General features: G+C 42.2%; 1 long non-coding RNA gene and 1 pseudogene across 1 annotated transcript; one reads left to right on the forward strand and one right to left on the reverse strand.

The window, feature by feature from the left end:
* The window catches only part of LOC113034810 (uncharacterized), a 234,154-nt pseudogene that overhangs the window by 210,400 nt on the left and 2,529 nt on the right, over positions 1–21,225 (reverse strand).
* Positions 11,482–12,567, forward strand: LOC113035168 (uncharacterized). The gene is made up of 3 exons (XR_003274314.1): positions 11,482–11,517; positions 11,654–11,742; positions 11,818–12,567. It is a non-coding gene; the product is annotated as an uncharacterized LOC113035168 (long non-coding RNA).

Genomic DNA, 21,225 nt, shown 5'->3' on the forward strand with positions numbered 1-21,225 from the left:
ATGACTGCTCAGGGGTAAGGCCATTATGCAGTCCAGTAACCTTTATGGTTCTGCTTTGATTCACCAGGAACTATTAGGGAAACCTTCCAGCGCCTCCTGTGAAAGACACAGGCATAAACACACAAACATTTATTAACATGTTCCACAGTCTTCCAGTTTGATTTTCTCATCCTGTGGACAACAACGTACATGGATGCAGGTTTATTGTTAACTTTGTAAGGTTTATTTAGTGAACATATCCAGCTGCAGCTCCACTGTGATCCTGAACTGGATAAGCACTTAAGAAAATGTGTCAATAAATGGACAAACATCAACTTACTATATTTATCCAAACAGACGGGACCAATAATGCTTCACTGAGTTAGAGACTTTAACGTCTCTTCTATGTAAGAATGTCTCGTGCTGATAGACCTGCAAACTTGACAACAAAGGTTTTTCAGACTGCATGTAGCTGTCCTCTATGTCAGCTCACACATTTACATTTATGTCACACTTATTTCTGCTTTCCCATTTTATAATTATTACTTACATTTTGATTAGATACCTTGAGTTTGTAAATGATCAGATTACATAATTGGAATACAATGTATCCAATTCAGGGTTGCGGGAGGATGAAGCCTATCCCAGCTGATACAGGACAAAGACAGGCTGCCAGTTTATCGCAGGGCTAACACGATATGTGTAACAGAAAATCCACTTAAATGTTTGATATTTCTTATAATAATCATAATTATGACTATTATTTAAAGGTTTCTTTATAAATACATTTTGATTTTTTAGAACCTCTAAAATATAAACCTGAGCTGTTTCAGATTCTGACCTCTGACCTCACTGCAGCTCCCTCTTGGAAGTACGTCTGCTTCTTGTCTTCCCCAGTGTTGACCGCCTGCCCTTGATATCACGTACTGTACCTGAGGAACAAAAAAGGACAAACACTTGCCTTCATTTAAGAAGTACATTCATACAGAGATAATCTATGGAAACACACTAGTTCACAGTTTGGGAGGAACCAGTTCCTGTGAAACATTTCTGTATATGAACATCATGTGGAGAATGAATGAAATGAGTTCTTCAGGTGACTCAGCAGTCCCACACTGACAAATGAAATCTAGTTAAACTATTAAGCATATTTGCTCTTCTGAAATCTGTGTTAAACAACAACAAACATAAATTAGTAACAAAAACTACAGCTGAGTATAGGCTTTACAAACCACCAGCAGCCATAATGCTAAATTTTAATCTTCAAATGTTTCTGAGCTGTCTTCAACCTGCTTTTAGCACATTAAAGTCCCACAGTCAATGCAGCCTGACTCAATCCTAGATGTTCAGCACACAGAGACACAGAGGTACTGTTTAAAGTTTAGTGTTAACCTGAGTCACTGATCATTTGCAGTATTACAGAGTCTGGCAGTCTTTGCATGATGTCCACGTCACTGTAAGTTTCTAGCTGACTCTCAGGTGTGACAGGTGTGCCTGCAGGAAAGAGTAATAATAACCTGTGTTACGCCCCAGTCTAGGGGTACAGGAACGCAACACAAGTTTGAAAGAATTGCCCCGCCCTGGTCCCCAAAACCATTAACAAAGGGAAACCAATTTCTTAGTGAATCGTGATTTACTTTTCTGCACTGCAAAAATGAAGCTCCGGGGTGAACAAAGGCCAAAATAACAAACAAAACAAGCTAAGTCAGGAGGAGGTGTTATCTAAAACCCTATGTGAAATCAAATATCAAACAAAAGACAAGCGCTACACCTAACTCCCTACCTGAAATAAACAGGAGAAAACAGTGCAAGGAAAACAATAAGGCAGCTCACCCCTTCTGTTGCAGTGCTATTTACAAGGCTATTTACAATGAAAACTAATGTACACACTATATACAAAACTCCAAAAAGTCGCACAAAGTCACAGGCACAAAAGTCTCAGGTTTTGGAGGCCAGGGTCAGGTCTGCTGCTGCTGTCAGTGGCTGCCCCGGGACAACTGCTGGTGAGGGATTTGAAGAAGATCACATGGCCAGGGGACCAATCAGCAGCCGTCAGCTCATCCACTCCGGGACCTGCAAAGACTTAAAGGCACAGACAACAACAGCCACCAAAACAGATTATGGACAGGGCCATAACACCTGCATCCTGAGGTTTGTCATTTAGTATTTAGTATTTATTTAGTTATTGTCATTGTCAAGAACAATGAAATTGCGTTTGGGGCTTCCATACAACCAAAAAAAAAAAAAAAAAAGAAGAAAATAATAAATACCCCTTAAAACCCAAGTGTACATATTTAACCCAGTGTGACTCCAATGCAATAAGACAATCCTTAGCAATAATGTTCGTAGAAATTCAGACAAAGACCTGAGAAACATGACAAAATACAACAATGCAACCCATTCAATATTATTGTACTGTGAGATATGATATCAGATATGATAGTTATCTATTTAAGAAAGAGGGGGGGGAGGGCAGGAGGGGGAAGAGAATAAAGATATGATGCACCAATGCAGACCAGTTCATTGCTATTAAGAAGTTGGATATGGTTATTGTCCGTGAGAGGGGGGCAGAGAGTTCAGGAGCCTCACAGCCTGTGGATACAGGCTGTTGGCCAGTCTGGATGTTCTGGCCTGTATAGACCTGTACCTTCTCCCTGAGGGCAGCAGATGGAAAAGGTGGCGCGCAGGGTGATGTTGGTCCCGCAGGATACTGTGCACCCTCCTCAGACAGCGAGTGGGGAAGATATTACTGATCTCTGGCAGACTTGTTCCAATAATTCTGCCAGCTTCTTTCACCACCCGCTGGAGTGCTTGCTGATCGGCCTTGGTGCAGCTGGGGAACCACACTAGAAATCCATACGTCAGAACGCTGCTGATGGCACAGTTGTAGAAGTTCAACATCAGAGATCTGGGAATGTGTGCGCTCCGCAGTCTCCTCAGGTAGTAGAGGCGCTGTTGGGCCTTCCGTACAACTGAGGTGATATGGTTGCCCCAGGACAGGTCCTCGGTCACAGTTACCCCCAAGAATTTAAAACTGCTCACCCTCTCCACCGCCTCACTGCCAATGAAGAGAGGCAGATGGTTGTTATGACCCCTCTTCCGGAAATCTACAATGATCTCCTTGGTCTTTTTGGTGTTTAAGACCAAGTTATTGTCGTGGCACCATGACTCTAGTTGTTGCACCTCTGTCCTATAGTTTGTCTCATCATTGTTGTCATGCAGGATTAAAGGAGCCAGGCTTTGTTCACACAGCTAGGATTGTATTTTACACTGACCCTGGGTCAGTATAAGTATCATACAGTTTAAACGAAGCACTGAAACTTGCACATATTTATTACAGATGCACTGAAGCTAATCGAGATATTTGCTGTCAATCTGTGGCTGCGATTAAACACTTTACTGGAAACTTTATTAACTAGTAACTTCATCAGTCATGACAGAAGCTAATATTTCTGCTAACATCGTTTAAACAGTAACAGCTTTACTCCAATATAAGCTAACATTTACACCGTAACTTTAAGCTAGCACCATAAAGACGTAAAACACGTAATAATATCTACAAATGCATCTTAAAGCTGTTATATTAGCACTCGGTGTATTACTAACATAACCACATTAACATTATTGACACTCGCTGACTTTTAATAGTCATTCTATAAATGCTGTCCGTTTAAACGGTCTTACCTGTACACACTGCATATCCACCGGATTCCAGCCAGAGTATGGACTGATAACAGCCGAAGCGGGTGAATAAAGTCACCCAGTCGCTAGCTGTGCCATTACCCGGCATACACCACTCCCTCCATAAATGCAATAAACCATACAAAAGTATCGTTCTACCTGTTTCTCAGGTAGTTGTTTACAGTATATAATTTATTGTGTTCAGTATACGTCACTACAATGTGATTTCGGAAATATATAAATATATGGACAACAGGCTCTTCCGCGGCAATCTCTTCAATCGGAGGACCCTTCACGTCAATTCCCGACGCGAGGGGGGTACCCTGCGCGTCCATAAGTGCAGCAGAGGGAGCCTGACCATGCGTCACACGTTTGACGAGTTGGGAGTGAGAACGTGTTGGATAACAACGAGACGGCCTACCTGAAGGAGATTAGGAATCTGGAGAACTGGTGCCAGAGGAACAACCTCCTTCTAAACGTCAGTAAGACAAAGGAGCTGATAGTGGACTTCAGCACTAAGCAGGAGAGGAACTACCAGACCCCTGTCATCAACGAGTGCCCAGTGGAGAGAGTGGACAGCTTCAAATACCTCGGAGTTCACATCACGCAGGACCTGTCATGGTCCTGTCACATCAACACCGTGGTGAAAAAGGCCCGTCAGCGTCTCTACCACCTCAGATGCTTGAGAGACTTCCAACTGCCCTCCAAGGTGCTCAGGAACTTTTACTCGTGCACCATAGAGAGCATCCTGACGGGAAACATCTTAACCTGGTTCGGGAACAGCACCATGCAGGACAGACGAGCTCTACAGAGGGTTGTGCGATCAGCTGAGCGCACCATCCGCTCCGAGCTCCCTGACCTGCACTCAATCTAAGCAGGCGGTGCTGGACCAAGGCCAGGAAGATCGTGAAGGACCTCAGCCATCCCAACAACAGACTGTTCTCTCTGTTGAGGTCAGGAAAGCGATTCCGCTCCCTGAAGACCAACACAGAGAGACTGAGGAGGAGCTTCTTCCCGCAGGCGATACGGTCTCTCAATCACAATCATACCACCACACAGTACTGACCCACACATATAGTTCTTACACACACACTGGACATTCTGGACTTTGTTTTCACTTCATCACTTAAATCACTGCTGCTGTTATTGTGTATATATTTATTTATACTTCTTGTGTATTTTGTTCATACATTCTTATATAGTTCGATATTGTGTATTGTGTATTTTGTTGTACAGTTATTTTATTTTCAATTTAATTTATATATTTTATCTTATTCTTTCCCAGTGTGTTGTACAGTTATTTCATTTTTAACCTTAATTTATATTTTATTCCTTCCTAGTTAAATTTACCCTTTTTAATTTTTCATATTTATTTCCTATCTTATTCATAGCCTTTTCCTTTTTTGTTTTCTTTAGGTCACGAGCAGTTGTCCAAGCATTTCACTACATATCGTACTGTGTATGACTGTGTATGTGACAAATAAAATTTGAATTTGAATTTGAATTTATAGTAATGCGTTATTATTGCAAACCTGTTTTTTCCACAGAGCGGTCATGAGGCGCAGTCCCACTGCTCTCAGCTTGGGGGAGCCGGCCAGCATGTGCAGACTGTGCAGCACGATCGGGAAGCAAAGCTGGAATATTACAGCACATATGATCAGAGCCAAGTTTACAAGAGAAACACACAGTTACAGCTGAAGAAGGCAGATGTTAGACGATGACTGCTGGTTTGGAGAGTCCAGCTTCCAGACAGAGTGCTTTATACTACAGAGCACTGCATCTATCCCACACAGAGGCTGCTGTGGTGGAGTCCAATCCCAGCTCCTACAAACTGGGTACAAGAACCACTGTCTGTGTTCACACAGAGAAAACTGTGTGGAAGACGTGGGAATTTCTCTTTGCTCCTTTGTCAAAGTTCTAAACACTGACAGGGGAACATTTCAGTTATGTGCACAAACTGATTTACCAACATTTGCAACACACAGTGCCCTGCTAATGGTTCTAATATTGCGACCTCCACACTAACCTAGAAGGGTCTGGCTGCAGCCACCGGGGAGCTCCACAGTAACCGGAAACACGTGACCTCCATGGTAGGTGGAAATACGTTCCTGCATGGATCATCGACTGTGAAAACCTTGCAAGTGGATCGTAAAGGTTGGTACAGAGTCTTTCATGTCTAAATTTGCTGTTAATAATTATATAATTGTAGGAATCATCTAGTTTGCTTACACTGATTACGTTGGCACTTTGTTAGCGCTACAACAACGGTCAGACCCCCGAGGTATCTAAACTTTAGTAAGAATGTGCACTTTTGACACCTCTGGTTAGCATTTAGTGGTCAGTTTCAAACATATTTGATTTTTGCTTGTTATGAACAAATTCACTTCACTACTTTTCACGATCTGTAACATCAATGCACATTGTTCCATTTACTGCATATTGCACTTTATTCATGTCTCTCATTCCACCTGCAAAAACATTGTAAAGGTCGTCACAGAGAGTTTTATATATGTATAAATACTAATATTCTCTATTCATTCTGTTTTATTGCCCAGATGTTAGTTAGCCTTTGTTCAATTGTCTTTTATATGTCAATAGATACGTATGTCACAAATAAGTGTCTTGTGAATTATGTTTTTGTAAAGAATTTTCTCCCAAATCTCTTACGTGCTAACTGTAACGTGTTATATCTGCTAAAACCTGAACTTAAATGTGTATATGGTGTTTATTAAAAAACAAAAACTGAAGAAACTTCTTGAATAAAACATCTTCAAGACACTTAAAGCAGTTCAGACGCTTTTCTTTCCCAGCTCCACTGTCACGGCGAGTGAGATGAGCCGTGTGGAAAATAAAGGAGGATCCAAACGCAGGCACTTGTATGGGTGTGAGGGTGGTTTATTAAACACAAAAAGGAAATGGACAAACGGCGAACGGAGCAATGACTAAACTAAACTGGGAACAAACTAACTATAGAACACGAACCTGGACATGAATGAGAGCGGGCGGAAACAGATGCTGGTAGACTGCAGGGAAACACACAGATGAAGCAGGGTGGAAACACAGACGGACCAGCAACTACAATGACGGCAGACATGACTTAAATACACAGAGAATCACAGGGGAATTACACACAGGTGGTGGACACAGCTGGGAATAATCAACAAGACGAGACAAAGGTAAACCTGAACACACTCACATGAGACGCAGACCATCACAATAAAACAGGAACAAGCAACCATCACACTAAGACACAAACTCGACATAGAGAGACAGACAGAAAATGGCACATGGAGCTAGACAAATACTAAGCAGACACAACTGAAGAACAAATCCTAAACACCACAGAAACATGAAACTCAAATAATAAACATCATCATAATCAACACTACAAGAGAACAAGAAAACAATCCCTGATGCAAACTAAAACCAAAACATAATAAAACTCAAACTACTGGGTCCGACGGACCCAGAACCGTGACAGTACCCCCCCTCTAAGGACTGTCCACCCTGTTAGCTTGGTTAAGTAGCCATGAAGAGTAGAAGGCCAAGTATGAGTTTCAAACAGTAAACACATTTATTTTTAAACCCTGCAAATAAACAACATTAACATCAAAAGTTTTACATTTCCTAAATGTATCCCACAATCTGAATATAACACCCACTTCCCTACATTTGATCCGCTGTGTTAAATATGATTAAGAACAGAATGCAATCATTTGCAAATCCTATAAACCAGTATTTTAAACAAAGTGAGAAAATGAAACATTTAAAGAAAAATATTAGCCCATTTTGAATTTGATGGCAGCATCCTCTCTCCATAAACTAAAGGCTTTACGATGTTTAGTGCTGGACCATGTTGGTTAATGTGTAAACTCAACAGTTTCCATTTTGATTAACCTGACCAACATCTAACATAGAACACCTTTGAAGTGGACCTCGCACCCTGTCGATAACTTCAAACACGTCGAGGTCGCAGAGGCTGAACTTTTACCCAGCATCACAAGGAGCGCCATAAACACTTGTTACGGTTATTAGAAGGAACCCAGCCTTTAGACATCCCCACAATGACATCGTGACCAAGGGTCTGTTGCATGATTTTTAACATGGCTACAATGTGTCGTCTGCTGAGTCATCGTTTAATACAACAACGTACTGAAAGAGAGCATTCAGCATCTGACTGAGCTGGACTAACCTTCCCTTTCAAAAGTGAAAACTGCAACATAAAACTGGAATACAACCAACTTCTAATGAAATGTAACATTTTATAACATGAACACAGATTCCAGGTGAGCTGTGTCCTCCAGGAATGGATTTACCAGAACAGGTATGAGGATGGTGCCTGACGGGCATGTACGAGCTGGAGTGGATCTCAGCTAACACAGGGTGAGGAGACAGACGACCGTTCACGCTCACACTCATTGACCAGTTAACCTAACCCCACTACCTGAATGTCTGTGAACTGTGGGAGGAAGCCAGAGTCCCCTGAGAGGACCCACACAAACACGGGGAGAACATCCAACCTCCACAGAGACTCTCTCTGCACTAAAAGCACAAAATAAAAATCACACCGTCATGTAATTCAAGAAACTGGTCTTAAAAACAGTTAATCTAATATGTCCACATGGAGCCCGTGTTAAGGTCCGTACTGGGCTTCAGAACATCAAGTGAACAACATCAAATGGGACCTGAGTGCGTTGTCTCCTGATAGAAAGTGCTGAGGATCAGAAGGACTCAGGGACAACACGATATCTGTCCAGCAGAGGGCGGCATTATTCCAAACGGCTCCATCCTAGAAACATGATGAGAAGGGAGCGGCCGAAGAGGTTTGTTTTTTCTTCCAAACTTTATTGAAATTATAAAGCGAACAGTCAGTCATTCCAGTTCAGTTTGTACAAGGTAAATAAGAGTAACAATATACAGTGCAGTGAAATAAGAAGGATAAATAAATAAAGGATAAAAAAGAAAAAAGAAAGAAAAAGGGGGGGGAATGTGACAGACTTCATAACAACTTTGTACTTGAAAGTTGTGACAGCTCATTCGTTAAACATTTCTGAATGAATTTCAATCAATGATAAACCTTTTTTTATTGGAAGTTAATTTAAGAGAGTTTAAGTAATATTCAATTTCAATCAAAAACAAATTAAATGATGGGGTTGAGTTTTGAAATTACAATTATGTATATGGAATTTCCCTAGTAAGATGGAGCAGCTGAAGAGTGAACTGTCAAAAGTACTGAATATGACGTCACTTATTTATGTGCGAATGTTTAATAATTAAAGTCCATCCATCCATCTTCATCCGCTTTATCCGAGGCCGGGTCGCGGGGGCAGCAGCCTAAGCAAAGAGGCCCAGACCTCCCTCTCCCCAGCCACCTCCTCCAGCTTATCCGGGGGAACACCAAGGCGTTCCCAGGGCAGGCCAAGAGATATAATCTCTCCAGCGTTTAATGTATACTCAGTCCCCAAGGACCCCAAAGAGCTTTACATATCCAGTCATCCATCCATTCACACACTGGTGATGGCAGCTACATTGTAGCCACAGCCACCCTGGGGCACACTGACAGAGGCGAGGCTGCCGGACACTGGCGCCACCGGGCCCTCTGACCACCACCATGCATGTGATAATGCATGAATTAAATGTAATCTTAATTGGAAAGTGTGCATACTGATATTAGCTGCAGCTTTAATCTTCTCTGCTTAACTTCTATATGCAAGACACATTTTAAAGATAAAGTAAGTGACTAGTTACTACTTTATGTTTGTATCTTTATGTAAAGTAATAAATGTTGAGGAGACCTTTCAGTATGTGTTCACCTATGGAAGTGTATCAAGAGTAAAAAGTGACTATACACAAAATGATAGGAGTCTATCTTTGTGGCTTTCTGTGATCAAAGCTTTATAATAGTATATTTACTTTTAAACATGAGTTATTATAGTTCGGATTTTCAGTTCATGTTTCAAATGCATTATTTGCCATTATGATTTTAATTGTGATTTAAAATGTGAAAATTTTAGCTGTCCTCCATCATTCTCCCTGAGGAGTCGAGTTACGGTGACTTTGTATCTTCTACAAGAAGTTAAAAAAAAAACTGTAGAGGAAAAGATGGCAAAGTCCCAAGACTTACAAAAGGAAGCCTATGCTAGACAAGTCCAGAAGTACAGAAACTTTGTGTACAGCGTTGGAGATGAAGTTCTTCTTTTGAACATGAGGAAACGTGGAAGGAAGGGAGGAAGACTTGATCCAGATTTTTACAGGACCCTACACCATTCAAGACATCGCTGGCAAATGTGTGAGATTAAAAAAAAAAACACGGAAGGAGCAACTTTAAGAAATCACTAAAGCATTGACCATATCAAGCCGTACAGAAGAAGCCACCATGTAAATATCAGTGACAATGAAAAATACCCAACTCACAGTCAGACAGTGAACAGCAGCACAGACCTGAAGATGCCCCCCTGCCATCCTACTGCTAACCCTCAGTGCCAGCAAAGTCCAGAGGATACCAGACCCTCTGTTATTCATTATGCACCCAAAACGGCTGACAACAGTTGTTGCTCCCACAAGGAGTTTAATTGTGTTCCAGGACCAGAAACACATGAACAAGAACTTCCCTCCCGGAAATAAAGCTTAGAAAATGAAGGTGGCATAGTGAACAACTCTTTTTGACCCATTGGTCATTTGCTGCCAGTTTGGCGTTGCAACTTGATTGACTGTTGCATGACTTTGTTTGCATTTTGCAGTCTTCAACTCATATTGGATATAAAGAAACATGCAAAGTGCACTGAGCTTGTAGAAGTCTAGAAATGGATCTGCCTGTCAGTAATTTTCTATTACTGACTGCTGTACCTTTCCTATTTCTCTGCGTGTAAATGCATGCCTATTGTATTGACTTTTTTCCTGTTGTGGCCCGTCGGCCTTTACCCAGCTTATCCACTAAAAATCTCATGCATGCCTGAGCTAACTTATCATATTTTTCTTTTAGTAAAGAGGCTATGGCGTGCAAAGGATACTGGGCGCCTGGAGTCAGTTGTTGGAAGATAAAAGTTATTTGATTCCTCTTTTCGAACACTGCAGGGGTCACGGTGGTTTCTGATGAGGTAAGAGAACTTATCATTATTGATTCTGATTTCGAGGTTCTGCTCCTTCTGAAGCATTTGCAGTGCAGAGACCATTAATAGTTTAAAATGTGCGGGTAGGTCGGGGGGTTTATATTGCAAAACTCTAAGGTTTCACCCATTCACTTCAACAGGAAAAAATGTTATCAACCACAACACAGATGTTGTGACATCTGTGACATCATAATACCCAGTTTCAGTATATGCAGAAAGAACCTTTATCAGCAATTCTATTCCTTTAGATGTTTTTGTGTACAGCACTCAAGCAGTTACTTCAAAGATTGTTGCTGTTGTTGTATAAACTCTGATTATTCAAAACAGGTCATTGATGCATACCTGCACCTTGTCATTGAGAGACGAAAGGAAAGTAAGAAATGTCCTTTGCCTACTAATTTTGATATATAAAAAAACTTATTTACTGTTCTCTAACATTTTTGTATACTTGTGCAGAATGCTGCACACCTGCTCTGTTCAGTAGTTGCAAGCTCGTTGTTTTCTGGGCAGTTCAGATGCCTCAACAAGGTATGTTGAAAGTTCAAAAGTGGTCCAAACAGTTGACTCCTTTCTGTTGCTGAGGAAAGAGTTCGGTTCCTTTAAAGAAGACTATATTTGAAAACACCCTAAGACGCATGGTACCTAAGTAAATCCAAATTACTCTGCACTTCCAATCCCACAGATGAAGTTCCCAGTTGAAGACATGTGGCTGTGCCCTGTGAACTTTGGTACGCACTGGATTCTTGTGGTATGTGTTCATATAGTTATTAATTTGCGTAATTTGTTGTGAAGCAGTTTCTTGCACAAAGTGGTTTTTTTTTTTAAAATACGTTTTCAGTGGCACAAACTATTGTAATTTTTTAATTTATTAACTTTTTCTTCAGATTGTCAACATTTCTGCACAGAAAATACTGCTCATAGACCCCATGGGGAATGAAGGTGTTTATGACAGGAAAATTCTGCGCAACTGGAGGTATGCATTATTACTGAGGTATTATTCTTAGATAAAACATTTCTTGTTTCATTACAAACATTTTTGTTCAACTAGGAATTTTCTGAGGATGAGAGGGCATGAAGACACCATGGAGTGGCAGTTACAGACTATGCAACACAACAAGCAACAGGATTCCAGCAGTTGTGGAGTTTTAATGTTAAAGGTAACCCTTATTCAAATGATTCCATTTCTTGTTAGCTATAATTAAGACTTTAAGTGAATTTAAGTGAAGTGAAATTTATTTCGGTCAACAACAACAACACAAGTTATCATTTTACATAGAAGTACAGTAACAGTAACTGAAAACGGAATAGGCTGAAGCTTTGTGGATTATAATTATCCTATCCTTTACCTAATTAAGACTTTACATTCTAATTATGATCAATCTCACAGTTTGCAGAACACTACCTTGATTTTGGAGAGGTCGGTGAGGTGTCAACCACTACAGAGGCAGTTGTGCTGGAGCGAATGCAGATAGCTTGCACACTACTTGAAAATCGAGGTAAGTCCAGTAAAGTCCTTATCACGTTAGAGTGTGTACTTCCATTTTAAATAGTGCTTTTCAAACAGCACAGTGCAAATAGTGCTCTTCAAACACTTTCAGATAAGACCCTTCTCAAAGTCTAATTTAAAAAAATCAGGAGACAAATTTTCCTTGAAGTATATTTGGAAAAAATGTACTATTACTCCACCTAAACTTGGTTTATCTGACCCAGATAGACTGCAGGTCATAACTTACCTGAAGTTAAGTTCACCTCAGGTCTCTGCTCCTCCTGCTTCACCTGTTGCCTCTGTGGAAGCTCCGCCATAGCCACCACCAAACAACTGACTTATTTTTACACATCGACCAGCATCCGGCCAATCCACCACCTTTCATTGTTTATACCAAAACAAAAGTAAAAAAACCTCATCGGCTCATAAAAATGAAAAATCACCATCGGTATGCCCGATGGCCAGTCCAGCTATGGTCGTGCCATCAGTTAACCCCTCACGTGGCAACTGTGACACGCGTGCCCAGGGTTGCCGACCCCTGCTCTAAAGCATCTGATTTGGATTCCTGAGATCAAATATATTTTCCTTTGGCTTTGTTTTCTTCCCATTTGTGGCTTTAATGTAGTGTTACATCCTGTTTGTTTGCTTCCATCTGTATACATGTCCAGATTCACTGTTATGTTTCTATTCTTACATTGCTGTGTGATCACTGTTCCCTCTGCTGACTGATGTGACCTTTTGTATCTTACACTGATACTTGTCATATTTGTATCTGCACCTAAATGATAAAAAGTTTTCCATGCTAAAACACAGCTCCACCTCCTGCAGTTCTCCCTCTGAACCACTAGATGTCTCTGTTATCTAAATGAAGACGTGCAGCACAGCAACCACAGCAGCGCTCAGATCACACGTGTCCTGTTATTATGTATAAAAGCATGAAACAGGTGAGACAGGTGGGATCAATATTAATGTTGTGGAAATATATGAAAAAGCAACAGAAGAGTGAAAACATTTCGTGTTTCTAGAAAGATCTTTCAGCTCACAGCTGCTCACAGACTGTATTTACAAGTGACAAACTGCAACTCTACAGTACATCTACAGTATATATCAAATATATTCTGTATTCAAATCTATTGAGTGATGTTTGAAAGTCTTTCCAGGTGAGTTTGATCCAGGAGGGTCTGAAGCCAGAGTCAGACAGAGACTGTGCAGAGACTGTAGAAGGACAGAGCAGCAGCAGAGCAGTCCAGATACACTGATGATCCTCTGTCAGATCCAGAGGGACACACAGGGATGATGCTGGACTCTACATTGTGTCTGACAGTGGAGCTGTTCTCAGAGCAGTTCACTCTGCAGCACTGACAGTCATCTGCACTTCTTCTCATTCCTCTGTCAGTCACTGCTGGATGAAGCTCTCCTCTCCACCTCCCAGTAACATGGCCCAGTCAGAGCGTCTCTACACACAAGCTGCTGCTGCTTCAACCTCTCTGGATCATCAGGACACAGCTCCTCCTCTCTCAGCACACACACTGTCCTGTTTACCATCATCGCCAACACCTGCAGAGAGAAGAAGGAAGAGCAGAGGAGATAAACGAGTGTTTCCAGAGACTCTTCATCAGCTGTCAGTTAGTGATGCAGCACATCCAAGGCAAGGCAAGGCAAGGCAAATTTTTTTGTATAGCAGAATTCAACAACAAGGTGATTCAAAGTGCTTTACAGAGACATTAGAAACAAAAACAAATAAAAAGCATGATTTAAAATTGATTAAAACAAGCAAACAAACTAACTAACTAAACACACACATTCACATTCACACCTGTTCGCGCGATCTGAACCCTTATCGTAAGGGGAGCTACCAGTCCTTCTGTGGACGAGTTACTTTCTATTTTGAATTGCCTGAATTTAAAATACTCTCTAGACCCAGCTGGGGAGCTACCCAGAGCTCTAAACCCACTTAACAAACAAACAAACAAACAAACAAAACAGTATATAAAATCAAAACAGATAAAATCAGTTAATGTAAGTTTTGAAATTTAAGCTTAAAAGTGTGGATTTGGTGCTTTATTCAAATGCAGCTGAGAATAGGTGAGTCTTCAACCTGGATTTAAATAAACTGAGTGTTTCAGCTGATCTGAGGCTTTCTGGGAGTTTGTTCCAGATATAAGGAGCATTAAAGCTGAATGCAGCTTCTCCGTGTCTGGTTCTGACTCTGGGAACTGATAAAAGACCGGATCCAGATGACCTGAGGGATCTGGAAGGTTCATACTGGGTCAGGAGGTCACTGATGTATTTTGGTCCTAAACCATTCAGAGCTTTATAGACCAGCATTAGAACTTTAAAGTCTATCCTCTGATGGACAGGCAGCCAGTGTAAAGACCTCAGAGCTGGACTGATGTGGTCCACTTTTTTGGTCCAGTATAAAGAGCTGCAGGGACTTCAGTGCTGGGACTGTACTAGGACTCATTGTTGCTTCACTTTTTCTAATCTTTGGATTTTTATTGAAGTTGATGAAAATGTTTTTCCCTCCTAGTTTGAGTTTGGACTTTCATTCATTAGAAGAACCTTGGTGTGTCCACTCTGAGCTCTGTAGGAACCCCAACAACAAGCCCAACAATCCAGATGGACGGTTCCAGCTGTTAACTGGAGGAATTCCATCCAAACATCTGCTCTCACTAAATTCTTCCTCACCTACAGACTGTGTTCTTCACTGCTTTAAACTTGGAAATGAATGCAGTCATTGGTCTGCGTGCTGCTTTGTTCAGAGAGCTGATTGGCTGTTGACAGTGTTTGATCAGAGCATGTCAGTTGTTACTATGGTGACCATAAAGGTCAGAAACAGGAAGTGTTTGTGTCCAATCCTGAAGCCTGTCACCATTCTCCTCTCACAGCTTCACTGAGAAGCTGCAGCTTTACAGGAAACACTGGATCTTTGCTTCATACTGACTGTGTTTAGTACAATACTGCTGACAGCACCACCCACTCACTCCATCACTCTACTGACCTCAGAGTCTCCAGTCTGTAGTCTGGACTCTGCTGAAGATCAGACAGCTGCTTCACATCTGAATCCTTCAGGTTGTTTCCGTACAGGTCCAGCTCTCTCAGATGGGAGGGGTTGGACTTCAGTGCTGCTGCCAGATAATCACAGCTGATCTTTGACAAACCACAGAGCCTCAATCTGTATAAAGAATGAAGGATGTAAGTTTATTAGACAAAGTGTGAGCTTGAAATCATTCAGTGTTTCATCATCTGTTCAGAGCTGAAGAAGGTTCAGAATGTAGAAGTTTAGAAAATGGAAACTCCAAACAGCTGAAGCCAACAGGAAGCAGCTTCAAACAAGAAACTGTGCAGAGTTTCAGACTATATGTCCTGATGCAGCCAGTTGGATTTTGGAGATTTGAATCTCTGTTCTGTGACTAAGTCCTTGAATCATTTCTTCCAGTTGGTCCAACAAGACAGACTAAGTATTGGACATGTGTTGTGGCTCCATTAGGGGAGCTTCTAAATGTGATGTGATGGCCCCTCTGGGTCTGTCAGGTCACAGCACTGAAGAGAGCTCAAACTGGGCACACAGTTGTTCCAGTCTGGACCAAAGACTCTATACTGGGACTGAGGGACTGCATTGACTGCACCCACTGGGACTTTTTAAAGGCTCATGCTCTCACTTAGATCATCGATTTCTACTTACATTTCTTTCTGGGAAAAATGGGGATTACTTTGAAAACAGGAAGTATTTTCCCCAATAAGCAGCCCTGGATTAGTAAATCACTCCAACATGTTCTCAGGCAGAAGAAGCTGTCTTGTTATGAGGGAGAGAAGAAAAAGATTGAGGCACAGAAACTTGTTGAAAGAGAAATAAAGCAGCTAAAATCAGGTGTAAAAGTAAAGCAGAGGATGAGCTGAATAAAGGACACTCAAGGCTGGCTTGGAAAGGAATGAAGTCCATGGTGGGGATGCAGGACAAGGAGCAAAGATGAATGTGATGCTGAATCAGCAGAAGACTTCGACTCATTTGATTCCAGCTTTGATATCATTGATTTCAATGAAGAGCTTTGTGATTGTAGCAAAGGGCTGGTAGCTCTGAGAGTCCCACTGATGAGGTGTTTGTGTGGAAATCTCTTAGTGGGAGCAAAGAGAGAAAAACCCCTGGTCCTGATGCTGTGGGAGGGAAATGATTGAAGTGTGCTGTGAGGAACTGACTGGGAGATTTTCACACATTTTCCAGTCCTCCTTGGAACAACAGGAAGTTCCCAGCATATGGAAACAAAGGTTAAGTGTCCTATGGCACTCAGTGATGATGTTGCTGTGGCCCCACCACCTCCACCTCTTTGTAAAGGAACTAACTGTCATCTGAAGCTTCAAATGAAACTAAGACTTCCTCCACTAGGTGGCAGTGTCTGATGAGAAAGTGTTAGTGGAGCTGGCCTGGAGTCAGAAACAGGAAGATGCAGGATTTGGGCTGAAATGGGGAAAAGTGGTTCGCACTAGTGCCTTAAAGCAAGAAGGTTGTAGGTTGAAGCTTGTTGGCCTTTCTGTGGAGGTTGGATGTTCTCCCACAGTCCAATGAAATGCTGCTTAGGTTCATTGGTGCTTCTAAATTGGCTGTAGGTGTGGATGTGAGAGAGTGCTTCTCTGTCTCTCTCTGCTGGCCCTGTGATGGACTGCTCACCTGTGCAGGTGGACCACGCCTCTTGCCCTATGACAGCTAGGGCACAGGCTGCAGCCCTGTGAGCCTAAGCTGAATAAACAGTTAGCAAAAATGATTCATAGATGAAGGTCAGAGTGTTCCTCCTTCTCTTTCCCATCATTCATGCTGGCAGTGGAGGAGATTTGGATGTTGGACTGTGTTTTGGATGATGTGTGTATGTTTGTGTTGGACTGCTGTCTGTAAAGCAAACACACATTTTGCTTTGGATTTCAGTGTCAGAAAGACTTTAAGTGGAATGAAGGGTTGGAGAGTTTCACAGTGAATTATCCAGTGGAGGATTTTTCTTCTTCTTTGAAGGTTTGAAATGTGAACATTGTTCTGCTGCAGTCAATGGACTAAACCAGAGAAGAAGAAAACAGACTTTACCATGAAGATCCTCAGTGTGGATCAGTATAATATCAGCCTGATGTCTGCAGTTTAGTGTCAGCACAACTTTCACATCATATTCATCTCAGCACAACTAAAACATGCTGACTGACCTCAGAGTTTCAAGTCCACACCCTGGACTCTCCAGAAAACCACACAGATGCTTCACTCCTGAATCCTGCAGCTTGTTGTTCCAGCTCAGGTTCAGCTGTCTCAGATGGGAGGGGTTGGACTTCAGTGCTGCTGCCAGATAATCACAGCTGATCTCTGACAAACCACAGTCCATCAATCTGTATAAAGAATGATGTAAGTTTATTAGACAAAGTGTGAGCTTGAAATCATTCAGTGTTTCATCATCTGTTCAGAGCTGAAGAAGGTTCAGAATGTAGAAGTTTAGAAAATGGAAACTCCAAACAGCTGAAGCCAACAGGAAGCAGCTTCAAACAAACACAACAAGAGAAAAAACTCTGAATGTTTCACATTAAAGTCGGACATTTATCATAAAAACAGGACAAAGACTTGAAAAAGTCGTGTTTTTCCTTCCAGGAACCACAAGGCTTCACTTTTAAAGGTGAAGTGTGAAAGAAATGGACATATTTGAAGTCCAACACCTTTTTCCAGTCACATTATTAAAGCAGACAAACTACAAGCTCATTTTCATTCCAACAAGTCATCTTCTGACCTGGACTAACAACACTGGTCTCTATGTGCAGCTGGCTGTGAGACCAGTGCTCAGGGAGCGTCTACAAAGTGCAACACTGAAAGAACATCACACACTCATTTGCTTCCATCATCCAACCTGAAGAGGAAACAGAGACGCCTCCCCTTCAAAGTAAAAGCTGCTCCTTTTGGACACAGTATCAAAGAAAGTCTACAGTATAACAGGTGTCGGTGTGTTGGTGGTTCTTTGTGTCTGGGGGTGGGCGTCCGGGTACACACCGGCTCACTCCTTGGCGGCCGCTTGTCGGGGCCTGGGGCCTGGGGCTCGCTCGGGCCCCTTTGGAGGTGGGGTGCCCCCGGCCTCTCGGCCTGGGGCTCGGTCACTCAGGCGCAGCTGGGGGCCGGCGGAGCTCACGGGCGCGTCACTGCAACTCCCCCTGACTTCTGCTCCGCGGCTGCTGAATGAGCCCTCATCTGGGACTCTCCTCAGCTCTTACTGGAACAGTGGCGCGGCTGCCCCTCTGTTGGTCTTCCATGGTCTCTTGTGTTCTGGGGGCCTCTGGATGTCTGGAGTTTTGATCTCCTCCATACCCGCTTCACACCCTGGAGGACGGGGCTGTGGCCCCCCCACACTCCCTAGCAGATCATTACATGGAGAAGCCTTTGGGATGCAAGCATGCTGATCCACACAGGTATGCACACATGGGTATTCACAGACGCGGACTAAAGCTTTCTTGGCTGCTGCCTCAAAGCACACTGTGCGCTGTCTATCTTGCGTGCTGCACAATATCGTTTATTATTTAGTAAATATTGATATCTATGACTAGCTAGTTTATTGTGATGGTGCTTTGTTTTCTCTATTATTATGTTGCTCTTTGTTGTTTGCTGTCTCCTCTGTTTGTTTTTTTTGTTTGTTTGTTTGTTTTTTTTTCTCCATACAGGTGACCCAGGAGTTCTTTTTTTTTTCTCTCTCTTCCCCCCCCTTCTCACCGTCTCTTCTCCCCTTTGGTTTTCTTTCTTTCTCTCCCCCTCTTTCTCTCATTCATTCCCCCTGTCCTATTTATTAAAAAAAAAAAAAAAAAAAAAAATGACAAAGGATGAACTGAAGCTCTGCCATCACGTAATGTCGCATACTGCTGTTTCTGATGTCATTTAAAAAAAAAAAAAAAAAAAAAAGAAAGTCTACAGTATAACATAGAAAAGACAGAACAAAGTTTTGGTTGTTTTTAAATTGTGCAGAAATGAAACTAGACTAAGCTCAATTATGTGACAGACATTTCATCCCATGTCAGTTTGGCCTCATCCTGGGCCGGATTATCCAGCACACACTCTGACCACAGTCCCAGGGGCAACGCACAGCTGGCTCCATCCAAGAGACAGGAAACAAACCAACACAATAATAAAAAGCACCATGTGATCTTCTTACATTTTCAAGACAAACATAGTAAAAACATGAGCATATTTGTTTCCTGATAATATGATGTGACAGGTAGAACAGAGTAAAGTGGTGGTGTTACAGCCTTTCTCCCCTCTGCTGCCGAGGCTGTTAGTCTCTCCCAAACTCAGCTACAGGACTTCCAAATGAATGAAAGCAGCAGAAGTGGTTTTACAAATGAAAGAGGAAGAGGAGAAGGAGAGCAGAGGGAGGCCACCCTGACCATCACTCCAGCTGAAAACATCACACTTCCATTAAAGTTGGTGAGAAAATGTTGAGCAGGATGAGCTGCTGGCTAATCTGGAGGCTGTAGCAGCAGCTCACAGTCACAGTGGATCTCCACTCATGAAAAAGCTCTGGCTGCTTCATTTCTCATCTCATATCAGAGACTTTAATGCTTCACTGAAGCTGAACTGTGATGCTTCCATATTCCAGTGAGGCCTCCATAATGATTTCAGCTGTTCTGTACACACACTGTGTGCCCTGTATGGCTCAAAGTCTCTGCAGCCTGTTTTTATCTGCTATCATCAGATCTTCATCATCCTCATTCACATCCCTCACACACTCTACAGCCTCATCAGCACTGACTTCATCTTCACTGACTGATGGAGCACAACATGAACCTGTGGAGGCTGAAACACTGTCCTGTCAAACATCTCCCCGTCACCACTCCACTTCTGTCAGCCTTTAAATGAACCCTGCTCAAGTCTGTCACTTCTGTTTGGAGCCAAAAGGAAAAACTGTTGTTCAGTCGTTTGGAAAGACAACATTTCTGAAAGCACTCAAACTTCTTCACATTTGTCTTCAGACACATCCTGAACATTTAGGAACTGAAGAAAGTTTCAAACATCCATTAAAGACCTGAAATATAGAAAAACAACAACAGCTGCAGTCAGTGAACTCACCTCAGAGTCTCCAGTCGACAGTTTGGACTCTCCAGTCCAGCACACAGAAACTTCATCCCTGAATTCTGCAGGTGTTTCCAACTCATGTCCAGCTCTGTCAGATGGGAGGGGTTGGACTTCAGAGCTGAGGCCACAACTTCACAGTGAGTCTCTGACAGTTGACAGTGAGTCAGTCTGTGATGATAGAAAATATAAAATGTGTTATTATAAAAGCAGAAAATCTGCATTATAAACACAGACTGAATGTATATGAAGACAAAACAGAGTGAGGTCATAATGTGATGAATCTGCTCTTCACATCTGTGCTTCAGCTCCTCTTACTGTGTTTGACATGACACAACGATTGAGTCTCTCTCAGACCTGCAGACTTTTAATGAGAATCTTTGTTTGGCTTTAATCTGCAGATGAAGGAGGAAGATGGTGTCACATTTAGGCTTCCATAAAGTCCACAGCCTGTCACTGAGATCTGATCCAGAGTCAGAGTGAAGACACACATTTGGACTGTTTCCTGTTTTGACTCCAGAACATTTTGAATGAGTTCAGCTCAGTGAAGAGTTCCAGCTGGAAAGATGATCTCTGTTTGCTACCTGCTGTCAGGTACGACTGTTCACGTCCACACGGAGGAAAAACCTGCTGACTGTTACCAAACGGAGCAGAAATCTCATTACTGGACAATAATGATGAATGAACTCAGAGCTGCTGATATCAGATCTGATTTCAGGGGAACTAAACACAGAAATGATTGGCTCATTTTAGCTTTCTGAGCCATTATCTGCTGGTGTGTCACTAGTTGGCAGAAAATGATTTGTATTCCTGTTCAGGGCTTCAGTGTTTATGAGTCCAGATCCAGGTGACAGCAAGTCAAAATGATGTTACCTGTCTGTGTCCAGCAGCAGCCT

The sequence above is a fragment of the Astatotilapia calliptera genome, chromosome 13 (genome assembly GCF_900246225.1).
Source record: "Astatotilapia calliptera chromosome 13, fAstCal1.2, whole genome shotgun sequence".
NCBI classification, from domain to species: Eukaryota; Metazoa; Chordata; class Actinopteri; order Cichliformes; family Cichlidae; genus Astatotilapia; species Astatotilapia calliptera.